This window comes from Pleurodeles waltl, chromosome 5 (genome assembly GCF_031143425.1).
Source record: "Pleurodeles waltl isolate 20211129_DDA chromosome 5, aPleWal1.hap1.20221129, whole genome shotgun sequence".
Classification (NCBI taxonomy): domain Eukaryota; kingdom Metazoa; phylum Chordata; class Amphibia; order Caudata; family Salamandridae; genus Pleurodeles; species Pleurodeles waltl.
In genome coordinates, this window is record NC_090444.1 from 1,138,302,485 (window position 1) to 1,138,316,619 (window position 14,135).

Genomic DNA, 14,135 nt, shown 5'->3' on the forward strand with positions numbered 1-14,135 from the left:
TGGGGCAGGACAATAAGTATAAGGGAGGAGAATCTACAATAAAAGTGACCAGATGACAAATGTGGATAGATTTGTTGAATGCTGGGGTGAAGAAAGAGGAGATAGATGGAAAGCCTACCCCTTACCTGCTTAATAAATGGAAAGCATTGCTTCGTAGACAGAAAGAGAAAGAGGCATTTGATGAGAAACAGCCCTCAGCACCACCCATGGAAGAGTCTGAGAAGGAAAAAACAGAATCAGGGAAAAATAGGAAGGTGCCTGTCTCATTCTATATCCCGACTTGTCAGGCGATGGCTCGGAAGTCCCAGCCCCCTTATTATGAAGGTCAGGCCAAACCCCGGGGGTCAGAGCAGTGGAAGAGGTAAGCCCCGGGGACAGGCGGCCATATGTAACTCTCATCATTTATTGGCACAAAGGAACACAACATGTAATGGCACTGCTCGATACAGGTGCGGAAGTAACTTTGATAAATGGAAACCCTAAGAGGCTGCCAGGGAAGGGTGTGATTATGAATTGTTACGGGGGTGCAGAGACAGAGGCCAAACCTGTTAAGCTTAGATTGTCAATAGGTAAAGGACCCCCGTTCACGGCAGACGTTTTAATAGCTGAAGTACCAGAATACATTATTGGCATGGATTTGTTACTAGGCAAAACTATTGATACGCAATGGGGAACATTTACTTTTGGTGTGAGGAGCGTACACATAAAGAAATCTAGGACAGTTCTGGTTGGGCATGCAAAGTGGAGTCCATTACCTGAGCCTCCTCCAAAGGAGCCGGTGTGCATTAAACAGTACTGCATACCCGGAGGTCATAAAGAGATTTCAGAAACCATACAGGGGTTGCTAGATGCAGCTGTGTTAAGGCCGGCTGTGAGCCCATTTAACTCTCCTATATGGCCCGTGAAGAAACCAGATGATACATATCGATGACTATCGACAACTGAATAAAGTGGCTCCACCTTTGGCAGCCACCGTCCCAGACATCATCACACTGGTGGAACAGTTGAGTAAAGATATGGGGGAATGGCATGCCGTGATTGATCTAGCAAACGCATTCTTTTCAATTGATATTGATGAGGCCAGTCAAGACCAATTTGCAATAAGCTGGCAGGACAGACAATTCACATTCAGGAAGTTGCCCCAGGGGTACGTGCAAAGTCCCACACTGTGTCATGGGCTAATAGCCAGAGATTTAGCCAACTTCTCGGCTGGAAACACCCAACTTGCGCATTACATTGATGACATCATGATCACTGGGGACACTAAAGAGCAAGTCTCAGACACGCTGGAAAGATTAATTGAATACTTACAGCAGAGGGGATGGGCTATTAACCCAAAAAAGGTCCAAGGCCCGACACAAGAGGTGAAATTCCTGGGCGCTATTTGGTCAGGACCAGTAAAAAGAATACCACAGAAAGTGATTGATACAGTACAGCAGCTAAAGATTCCTTCAACTAAGGCAGAAGCACAACGATTTATTGGTTTGATGGGATTCTGGAGACAACATATCCCTCACTTAGGATTAATATTGAGACCATTATATCAAGTTACATGAAAAAAGCACCCTTTCCAACGGGGACCTGAACAGCAAGAGGCCTTTGAGGGAGCAAAAGATGCATTACAGAATTATTTTGCGTTCGGTCCCATCACAGAAGGAGACCCGTTTGAGCTGGAAATTATAGTACAGGATGATGTAGTGATGTAGGGTTTATGGCAGAGGCAAGGAAAAAAGAGTGCCACAAGGATTTTGGTCAAAGAGATTAACTCCATCCATGAGCAATTATACCCCGTTAGAAAAAGAACTAGCAGGAGCATACTGGGCGTTAGTAGAAACAGAGCGCATAACTGGTGACCGGCCGGTTACCTTAAGAATACAGGTCGCATTACTAGGCAGGATAATAGAAGGAGGGGTTGGCACTAAAGTAGGCAGGGCGCAGGAGTCTACCATCGTAAAGTGGAAATGGTATCTGCAGCAGAGGGCAAAACCAGGGCCAGCAGGAGTATCGAAGTTACAAGAAGATATGCTGGGGACAGTGGACTTACAAGCAATGGTCCCCTCGCCAGAGCCATCTGAGATGGAGTCCTCACCATTTAAAACAGCCCCACCTTTTGAACAGCTCACAGAAGAAGAACAGCAAAATGCATGGTTCCCAGATGGTACCGCCTGGTACCATCAAGGAAAAAGACAATGGCAAACAGTCGCATTCCAGCCTGCTACAGAAACGCTGTTGCTGCGAGGAGGAAATAATGGATCAAGTCAGCTTGCAGAACTGCAGGGGGTAGCAGCAGTGATCGAACAGGCCCCCATCGGAGAGAAAACGTTTGTATACACTGACAGCTGGGCCACCTACCAAGGACTAGTAAGCTGGGCCCCGACTTGGCGCAAGGATGGATGGAAAATCAAAAGGCACCCCCATTTGGGGAGGCAAGCAGCTATGGGAAGAGATGTGGGAGAAAGGGCAAAAATGTCAAATCTATGTGGGACATGTGGATGCCCATTGCCCATCAGACACCTCACTTGCATCTCTATTCAACAACACCGCAGATCAGATGGCCAAAACACGAACAGTGATCATCAATGAGGAGGCTGAAGCTGCTCTAGCAAACTGGGCCCATGCAACATCGGGACATCTAGGAGAGAATGGCACTTATGCATGGGCACAGCAATGACAGATTCCAGTTACTAAAGAACAGGTCCAACAAGCAGCAAAAGAGTGCACCACATGCAACCAGATAAGACAAATGCCCCTGCAAAAGAAGCCTAGCGGCCATATCAGAAGAGGAACCGTAGCCGCTACAGTGTGGCAATGTGACTATATCGGGCCGCTACCAAAGGAAGGAGGAAAAAGCTACGTATTGACCATGGTGGACACCTACTCTGGCCTTATGTTGGGTATGCCCTGTAAGTCTGAAGACCAAAAGTTCACTTTGCGAGGGCTAAACTACCTGATAAAACATTATGGGGTACCTGATGAAATCCAAACAGATAGGGGCACACACTTTTCAGGGAAAACAGTACAGGATTGGGCGCAGGAACAGGGAATAAGGTGGATTTTACACCTTAGTTATTATCCACAAGCTGCCGGCATGATTGAGAGATATAACGGATTGTTGAAAGAACAGCTAAAAAAATTATCAGCACATCAGACTCTAAAAGGATGGAGTAGTAATTTAGACAAAGCCTTGTTCGAATTGAACAATAGACCAGTTGGGCAGCAGACTCCTTTCATTCGGATGACAGGGCATGATAAAGAAATCACCCACACAATGATTGCCTGGAAAACAGAACCTCGAGCTCGATTACCTTTACAGGCTACTTCTGGCAGTATAGGACTGGACCGGTTTGCTCCAGAGGATGGAGAAATACCCGTAGGACAGGTGAAGACTGTTCCCCTAGGAATAGGAGTGAGAGTACCACCTATAACATATGGTAGAATTGCCCCTCGATCCAGCCTAGCCATAAAGAGAGTGTCGGTGCTAGGGGAAGTCACCGACCCAGATTTTAGAGGAGAGGTTAAAGTAGTATTACTGAACCAAGGAGATGCTACTGTATCGTATCAAGCACATGAGAGACTTGCCCAATTGATTTGTGAACAAGCGTATACCCCCCACATTGAAGAAAGATATGCCCCCCCCGGTAACACTCAGAGAGGTGAAGGAGGATTTGGAAGCACAGGAAGAAGAGTATGGGTGCATCATCCAGGGAAAAAGCCAGAGGCAGGAGAGATATTGAGTCAAGGGGTGGGGAGTACGTATATTGTACTTTTAAAGAATTCTAATGTACCTGTATTTGTACCTGCAGTGAGACTTACCCCACGGTCGTAAATGATGACATCTGCATCAATGACGTGGTTCCTGTTTGCGGTCATGATTATAACCGGAAAAAGTATATTAGTCCGACCAAATGTGGCAGAGAATGTCATCACGGACCTTCATGTCACTTGTGCACCTCAAGCCGCTAATGTCACTGATGACCAGGGAAATGTTTCACTTTGCAACGTGAAGGTACCTGGAGGCAAGTGGATGGCTGCCAAAGCTGTAACCTGGAAGGTAACTGGACAACAAATCCGACATGCCAACGGACTGAACGAGTTGCAGGGCATGCCCGCAACGGTACAGGCTTTGAATTATACGCTAAACATGATATGTAAATATTGTGATAACATTGTACCTTTTACACAAGTACAGACATATCCGTGTAGAACTTATGATTGTTCTAACAAACAATATATTTTACCAGGACATATGGTGGTTGTTACAATGACTAATAGAACTAAAGGAGTTTGATACTCCAAACCGCCTGCCTTTATGTTTTATGTAGCCGAAAGACGCATGGTCAGCAATTTAGGCAACGTTTCCATAGTTCAATATAGAATAGGATGTAAGCAAGCTTTGCATGCAAGCATAATTAACCATATTGTGTTACAGATAACTATTGCCAAGGGGAATGTCTCTAAGTATGATCCATTATGCACACCATGGACACTACAGTTATGGTCCTTGCAGAAGTTACGCATCAGAAGAGATCCAGGATCCATGATAGCCGGGGCCACCGGAATTGGGGTAAGGGCCCTGAACGCTTTTGATATTGAAGCCATCAGGAATAAGCTATCTTCTACAGCAGAGGTCTTCAAACTGGGGGGCGGGCCCCCCTAGGGGGGCCTGAAGCGATCCCAGGGAGGGCCCCAGATTCTGGCCAAAATAAATATTATACAGATAACAGGCCTTTATTTTAAGCAGGAGGATGTTATTGCAGTTTTAAAAAGGTAACAGTACCTAACTGCAATGTTTAAATAGGTTTAGACATATTTAAACATTGCCATGTTTATAAAATAATTGTGAAAAATTCTGAGGGGGGCCCAATGATTTTTATTTTTCAACTGGGGGGGCGCGGCATTAAATAGTTTGGAGACCTCTGTTCTATAGGATATAGTAAAGGGGAGGCCATAAAAGTAATTTCACAATGGGGGCCCACTCACTCACAAGAAGTATGGAAGATTCTGCGTGGGTTGTATCGTGATTGGCAATGGCATCGTTTCACTTATGAACAATTTGGAAAAAGCTTTCAAAGCACCCAAACAATGTCCAAAGGAATTCAGTGCGTACTATGGCAAAGCATTGTTAATCAACAGTATGCAGACTTCAAAGCCGAATGGGGACAGCTTCAAGGTGAATATTGGAGACAACAATTGCATTTGCCTGAGGAAATATGGGTAAAGCCCATACAATTTCATTGTGAGGGAGAGATGTGTTATGCTCATTTTGATATAGCTAGAAGTATTCTTCCTCCTGAAATATGGTGCCCCTTTATATTGCTACCTGTAGTAATAGGTGAAGAATGGTGGATACCTCACACTGACAAAAAATGGATTGATCAAAAAAATCACACCGTAGATTCCACTAGATGTGCAGATTGGTGTAAGGGGTGGGTATGTACCCACACTGGACGGGCGCTAGATCCATGCCTTCACCCAATACCAGGAGACTGTGAATGGTTACCTTATCCTATTAATGGCGTAGACTTATATCAGATAGGAACAGAGAGTATATGTTACGTTACTAATCATCCCTTACTTATTAACGGATTTGTACAAACCACCGGAGAGCAGGTAATGTGTATGTGCAATATTACCAGCATTATTGACATAAGTACTCACATCCTATACCGACCGACTAAGTTCACCACAACCACATTACAGACGCAAATGCAAGCACAGTTAGAATGGAACATCCCGCTGGTTGTGAAGCTACCTAGACTAGAGGCAATTAGGCGCTACGCACAAATCACATTTGCTAAATTCGACATGGCAGCTAAATATACCAAGGATACCGCCATACATATGATCATAGACGCCAAACAGCTTATGCACACTGCTTCACGCATCCAGCAAGTAACTGAGCACCATTGGTATGATATCTTCTTAGGTTGGGCACCAGGAGCTACGAAGACGCTAAATATAGTGTTACATCCGCTAATCTGGTTATTGATTGTCTGTGTCACGCTAATGATTATACTATGTAGACTATATGTACGCACAAACCAGCTTTATACTAAAATGCAGGCGCTTAGAATAATGCTAACAAGTATTCGTAGCAATCTAGCTAGCGAAGTGTTACAATAAATACTTCTGGTTTCGCAAGCATCGCGCTCATCTAAGGGGTGGAGTGATCAGTATAGGGAAAGGTGCGGAAGACATTGTGACGCGAAGAGTTAATTAGCTTGAACAGTGTAGATGAGCATGATGCCTGCCGAAGCCAGAGCAATGTGGAAGAAATTCACGATGTTCGCTTTCAAGCATGTTTTCTTTTGACATTCCGTAGATAAACTTATTCGCAGCTGCATGTGCGAGAAACAGGCTGTGAGGGCGATTCAATCTCAACCTTGAGAACGAGACCACAGTAAAAGATGGAATGAAAACAATGGCCAGGGAATGGCAAGGCAGCCAAGAGACATGTACTGATAACATAGCTAGAAAATACAGGAAGGGGATAGAATCCAAGCTTCAGGGTTTTTAAACACTGAAAGGTGGGTGAGGGAATTGAAGCTCGCAGATGGCGTTGTGAAACTGTCATCTTCAGACCCAGAGCTGCCTCCCTGTTTTGCTGTTCCAAGACCGTGACGCTCGAGGGGGAGAGAGATCCAAGAGGGCGGTAGAGGGCTTCCCAGCATTTCGTGGACTAAGTTAAGTTCCACCCAGGGATGAAAGGCTTTTGTTTCTCTGCTCTATTATTATGATTGATTATTATGCTTGCGCTGTGTTTATAATCTGAGAAATTCAGCTCATTTATAGTTTTTTTCTTACTGAACATCGTAGTGTGAGTCTGCTACAGTAATTTAAATATGCATTTTAGTGTGCAGTAAATCAAAGCTTATCTGAAGTATTCAACTCGTTTATATTCTGCTCCCTGAACATCGTAGTGTATCACATTTTGGTATACAGCTATTCCAAGTTTGTATCTGTCAATGAACTCTTTTCTCAGATGTATACATAGATGTTCTTTGTAGTGTACTTATATATAAATAGATGCTTTTTTTTATTGCTATTCTTATTGTCAATGAACTCTTTGCTCCTACATATACATAGATGCTCTTTGTAGTGTACTTATATATAAATAGATGCTTTTCATTGCTATTCTTATTCCACTATTGTTGATGTGCTAAATGCCTGCATTTACCTGAAATTCTAGTAAAGCTAAATTGTATTCATAATTGGCGTGTGGTCCTTCATAGAGCGTCCTTATTGACTTATACCGAACAGGTGTCAACCAGCCACCTGGATAAGACAACACTCTACCCTATATTTTGCGCCACCAATCACGTCTCCTTCAGCCACACCACTGAACTCAACTGGACAGATCACCGCTACATCCACTTCTCCTTCAATAAACCCACAACACACCACCACCCACAACAGATTCCCCACCGAAATTGGAACAAGGACATGAAGACCAACTCGTCGCAGCCCTCTCCCGGAACCTACCCATTGACACCACCGACAATTACGCAGCTGCCTGCAACTTCAGGCAATGGATCTACACCTGTGCCAACTCTCTCGCCCCAATCAAGAATCCCTCCAACATACGCACCGACAGATGGGCCATCTGGTTTACCGCCGACCTCGAATCTAAGCAAACGTGCCGCAGACTTGAATGAAAGTGCCGCCAAGAGCAGACTCTGGACAACCACACAGCCTTCAAAAATGCCATCTGCACACACCACCAACTCATCCAAACCGCCAAGAGAACCGCCTTCAAAGACCGAATTAAAAACAACGCACACAGCCACAAGGACCTCTTCAACATTGTGAGGGAACTCTCCAACCCCAGCTCCAACGACATCCCACCATCTCAAGACCTCTGCAACTCCCTAGCCTCCTATTTCCACCGCAAGATTGCAGACATCCATGACAGCTTCAGCACCCAGACCCCATCAACGACAACGACACCATCGAAATCATGAATACCATCCACTCCGGTTCACCATCTGACCCCTGTCCTCACCATATCCTCAACAAAGCAAGCTCCCTCTTCGCACCCCAACTACAGAAGATCATTAACAGGTCCTTTGAGTCCGCCACCTTCCCGGAGAGCTGGAAACATGCCCAGATCAACACCCTCCTCAAAAAACCCAAGGTGGACCCAAAGGGCCCTCAAGAAATTCCAGCCTATCTCCCTGCTCCCCTTCCTGGCAAAAGTCATCAAGAAGGCTGTCAACAGACAACTAACCCGCTTCCTCGAGGAGAACTGCACCCTGGACCCTTCCCAATCGGGATTCTGTAGCAACCACAGTACCGAAACTGCCCTCACTACTGCCACAGACGACATCAGAACCATACTGGATAACGGCGTAACTGCGGCCCTCATCCTCGTGGACCTCTCGGCGCGTTCGACACCGTCTGCCACCACACCCTACGCTCACGCCTCAGCAATGCAGGAATCCGCGACAGAGCCCTGGACTGGGTAACCTCCTTTCTCACTGGCAGATCCCAGAGAGTCCGCCTCCCCCCATTCCGCTCGGAGGCCAGCAAAATCATTTGCGGCATACCCCAGGGTTCGGAACTTAGCCCGATCATCTTCAACGTCTACATGACCCACTCCCTAACACCACCCAATCCCACCCCTCAACATCATCTCATATGCCGACGACACTCAGCTGATCCTCTCCCTCACCAAGGACTCCGCCAAGACTAATCTCCACAAAGGAATGAAGGCCATCGCCGAATGGATGAAAAACAACTGCCTCAAACCCAATTCTGACAAGACGGAAGTCCTCATCTTTGACTCCACCACCTCCGCATGGAATGACTCCTGGTGACCTGCCTCTCTCGGAGCCACTCAGACTCCCACCGACCACGCACGCAACCTAGGATTCATCTTGGATTCCTCATTGTCCATGACCCAGCAAGTCAATGCGATCTCCTCCTCCTGCTACTTCAACACCCTCCACATGCTCCGAAAGATCTACAAATGGATCCCCACCGAAACCTGAAGAACAGTCACCCAAGCCCTCGTAAGCAGCAAATTGGATTACGGCAATGCCCTCTTTGCAGGAACCACAGCCAAAGTCCAATGCATCAAGAACGCCTCCGCTCGCCTCATCCTGGACATCCCTCACCACTGCCACATCGCAGGCCATTTGAGAGACCTGCACTGGCTTCCAGTCAACTAGAGAATCCTGTTCAAACTCCTCACCCAGGCTCACAACACCGGACCAGAATACCTCAACAGACGGCTCTCCTTCTACACCCTGACCCGGCATCTCCGCTCCGCCGACCTCATCCTCGCAAACCATCCCACGCGTCCGTAGAACTACAACCAGCGCAGGTCATTCTCGCACCTCGCCACCAAGACGTGGAACATTCTTCCCACCCACCTGTGTCAGACCAAAGACCTCCTTACCGTCAGGAAACTCCTCAAGACCTGGCTGTTCGAGCAGTAGCACCACCCCCACAACCCCTCTCTTCAGCGCCTTGAGACCCTCACGGGTGAGTAGTGCGCTTTACAAATCTCTGATTGATTGATTGAGTGATTCCTCCACACTCAAGAGTCCAGTCAAAAATGCCTGGTGAAGTGGTGGACCGGAGCCCATGTCGCAGCTCAGCAGATTTTCAGAACACTAACACCCCTGGACAAAGCAGAGGATAGGACCTTCTCCCTTGTGGAATAGAACCTCATGAGGCTCCTACTTGGCAAGGGGGTAGTAGATATTGATGGACAAAACCATCCAGCAGTATATTGTCCACTTCTGAATTACCTTGGCTGTCTTGGGTCCAGTCAATGTAGAATGGAAGCCGTGCGAGGATCTACGGTTTGCAGCCTCCCCTTCTCTTTGATACAATGAGACAGCAGGAGGAACACAGAGATGGGATGACCTACATGGAACTAGGTAACCACTTTAGGAAGAAAGACTTTGTTGAAGGACCAGTTTGTCCATAAAAATAAAAAGAGGTAAAAGGAGCATAAATGGACAAGTGTGCAACTCACTAACAAGCCGCACTGAGGTCATGCTGATGAGAAACACAGCCTTCGGTGTAGGCAGCCCCAAAGGGTAACTATGCATGGGCCAAAGGTAAACCCACAGGGAAGGTGATTAAAAGTCTCAGTGTGATATAACAAAAGGAGATTGTGGAAAATGGGTTAACCCTTAAAAACACACATAAGAGACTTGAATAGCTATGTTTGATCTGGCAAAAAAAGAAAAAGGGCTCACAAATAACACTTAACAGTGCCCCCATCAAAGTGTTGCCATGCCCAGGAAAACGTAAACTGCAGCAAGTAAGACAAAATTCCCTTCAGGGCATCAACTTTGTCAATTATGCTTCAAATTCAACAACCGTCCAGAGTAAACAGTCTTGGTATAGGGGTGACGAGCTGACAAGATGATATCCACCACCACTGCCGGCAGACCAAAAGAGTTCAGACTGCCTTGCATAAATTCCAGGAACGGAGGTAAAGGCTCTGGTGTTTGAATACAGAACCTGCACCTCTGACTATGAAAGGATTCACACCCTCAGCAGAGGGGGAAGACAAGGGAGGAAGACAAGGGCTGAAGGATAGACGGAACACATCTGAGTACTATGTCCTTTGTGGCCATCCAGTGCAATCAAGTTTACCCACACATGGTATAGATGGGGTTTTCTCAGAATCAGAGGATGCAGAGTAATGACCAGGAATGTGTATTTAAACTATAATTCCCAGTTAAGGTGAAACAAGCCTCCCAGGACCCCTCGTAGCATTTGTTGCACAGCGCAAAACAGGTGCAAGTGGGCGGTTCACTGAGTAGCAAAAACGTCTACCAGAGGGGTGCTTCACAGGGGAAGAGGGATTAAGTAATTTCCTGGTGGAGACGCCACCTGAAATTGGCAAGATGGTGTAGAATGAGATCAACTGATTGCACGTTCAGGGAACCTGCCAAATGATGAACCAAGAGCCAGTCATTGCAATCTTGACCCCAAGACAACAGGTTCATTGCCTTCAGACACAGACATGAGCCCACACCACAATATTTGCTGGCGAAGCAGTTTGCACTAGCTCATAAGGGCTTGAACCAAACGATCATGGACTGAGGGTCAGAAGACCATGCGTGCCAAGGGGTTTACCCAAACCTCAATGTGACTGATGAGGGAGTCTGCTCTGTGGGAGTCCACAGGCGTCTAATCTTCAAGGTACCTAGATGATCACCCCAATCATGTGAGTAGGTATTTTCATCACAGTGGCCACTATTGTCAAAGGCAAAAGAGTTTACTGCAAGTAAGGTGGTTTGTCACCAACAACTCAAGGTCCCATGCCAACTCTGGGGTAATCCAAATGATGTCTATAACGGTCCCCCAGTGGTGAGCCCAATAAATATGGAAGAATAAATGAAGTGCTCCTATGTGTCACCAAGTATAGGAGACCAGCAAGATGCAGGAAGTGAGTAGGTACAGAAGGTGCAGGACTGTTCAGCTGAAAAAAAGACCTCCCTCTCAAAACTTCAGTATCAAAACCATAATGACACAAACTGGCTAAGGAGTCGAAAAGGCCTTGAAGGAGACCATGTCCAGCTCTGCAACAATGAAGAGGAGAAAAAGATGGTGGGAAGTGATGTTTGGGGAGCCTGATCGAAAACTATAGGTCAAAAAGGTGGAAGATCGTGGCATACAGGAGCCCCAACACTAGCTGCAGGAAGTTCGCATTCAGCAGCCAGCTGCTAAGGTACAGAAATCCCCAACTTGCGAAGACGCAGTGCAACCACTGACATGGAACCACAGGTGTAAGGAAATTACCTTTTTCATTGTAAACCCCCCACATTTTGCTACATTTTATTGCTGGTGTATGGACTCTGAACACTGGGGCGCTGCGGTCCTGAGCCAAGTGCAAGTGCTCTGACCCCTAAAATGTGTACAATTGGCTAATCCATGATTGGCATATTTAACTTACCTATATGTTAACTTACCTATACTTAACTTACCTATATGTACATGGTACCTTGTATGCCAGGGGCTTGTTAGTTAAATGGCACTACTGGACTCCAGCACTTATAGTGCACCACTAAAGTGATCATGTGAAATATGACTCTAGACCTGTCACAGCAGTCTAGCATGGGAGTTTTAAAATTGTCATTTCAACCTGCTAAAAACAACCTTTTAACAGGCCTGAAACTTCCTTTTAATACTTATGAAAGCTACCCCGAAGGCGGACTCTAAATGCCCAGAGAGCAGAGTGTATGATGTTTAATACGTAGGACTTATGTTCCTAAGTTTTACATGTCCTGGCAGCGGAAAATCACCAAAATTGTTTTTCACTGTAGTAAGGCGGGCTCACCCATAGACGAGAAATAGGTTACATTATAACACATTGTAATGCATAACTTTAATTTGGAATTAGCTACAAGCATAGTTCAAGTACACAAATTAATAGGAATTTAAACTCCAACCTGATAGACAAGTCGGATGTATGTGACTTTTTTAAATGTCACTTTTAGAAAGTTGGGATTTTCCTTCCTAAAACACCCAGTAGCCTTTTCAGAGTTATTCCACAAACTCATCTGGCAGTCTGCTGCGAGGTGTGAATGGTTACTAGGAAAGGGAGCTAAAAGATCTTGGCTGGGAAGAGGTGTGACATCCTCCTAACAAGATGGCCTGAGGGATGTACTCACCAGCTGCACAAGCTTCAGCAGTATATCCTCTGTTTCAGAAAGATGTTACTTTCACCAAGGCCTGCACCCGCCATTGTCCAAGTAGCCAGAGCAGCACCAATCCCAGTGGGAAGAAAACCTATTCCAGTACTGGTCTGCAAGGAGAGTTCCTCATTTTCCTAGCACACCTAAGGATGTACCCAGAGCTCTGACCAGGTGAAGAAAGATTCTTGTCATGTTGACTTTTGAGTATGGCACAGTGGGATTGTTTAGGGCCTAGCCGCCATGAAATAATGTCAATGAGGGAAGAGTCAGCCCTGAAGATTTTTTCCCTATTGTACAGGGACTCCTCCAGCTATAGGCTAGTGCCAGGCAATGTAGTGGCACCCCTGGATAACTTCTTCAGAACACTACTCGACCTGAGGAAGACAGATTAGGGACTGAACCTACTGAAGCCCTTTTGTACTTCAGAAACAGGACAGTACCTACTGTACCCTGTGGAGAGAAACCACAAGGGCTTGACCTGCTGTCACTCGAACCCCTGACAGAAGAGTGGAGTCCAAAGGCTAGTGGGCTAGCATCCTATTAAGTTATGGGGATACAAAAGCTGCAAGATACCTGTAAGGAAATGCCTCCTTGGCATGGTTGCCCCCTGACTTTTTGCCTTTGCTGATGCTATGTTTACCATTGAAAGTGTGCTGAGGCCTGCTAACCAGGCCCCAGCACCAGAGTTCTTTCCCTAACCTGTACTTTTGTATCCACAATTGGCAGACCCTGGCATCCAGATAAGTCCCTTGTAACTGGTACTTCTAGTACCAAGGGCCCTGATGCCAAGGAAGGTCTCTAAGGGCTGCAGCATGTCTTATGCCACCCTGGAGGCCTCTCACTCAGCACAGACACACTGCTTGCCAGCTTGTGTGTGCTAGTGAGGACAAAACGAGTAAGTCGACATGGCACTCCCCTCAGGGTGCCATGCCAGCCTCTCACTGCCTATGCAGTATAGGTAAGCCACCCCTCTAGCAGGCCTTACAGCCCTAAGGCAGGGTGCACTATACCATAGGTGAGGGTACCAGTGCATGAGCATGGTACCCCTACAGTGTCTAAACAAAACCTTAGACATTGTAAGTGCAGGGTAGCCATAAGAGTATATGGTCTGGGAGTCTGTCAAACACGAACTCCACAGCACCATAATGGCTACACTGAAAACTGGGAAGTTTGGTATCAAACTTCTCAGCACAATAAATGCACACTGATGCCAGTGTACATTTTATGGTAAAATACACCACAGAGGGCACCTTAGAGGTGCCCCCTGAAACTTAACCGACTGTCTGTGTAGGCTGACTAGTTCTAGCAGCCTGCCACAAACCGAGACATGTTGCTGGCCCCATGGGGAGAGTGCCTTTGTCACTCTGAGGCCAGTAACAAAGCCTGCACTGGGTGGAGATGCTAACACCTCCCCCAGGCAGGAATTGTCACACCTGGCGGTGAGCCTCAAAGGCTCACCTCCTTTGTGCCAAC

At 46.4% G+C, this 14,135-nt stretch overlaps 1 protein-coding gene across 4 annotated transcripts in view; it reads right to left on the reverse strand.

The window, feature by feature from the left end:
* Positions 1–14,135, reverse strand: part of ZUP1 (zinc finger containing ubiquitin peptidase 1) — a 225,795-nt gene that overhangs the window by 65,991 nt on the left and 145,669 nt on the right. The gene's annotated exons all lie outside the window — the stretch shown is intronic.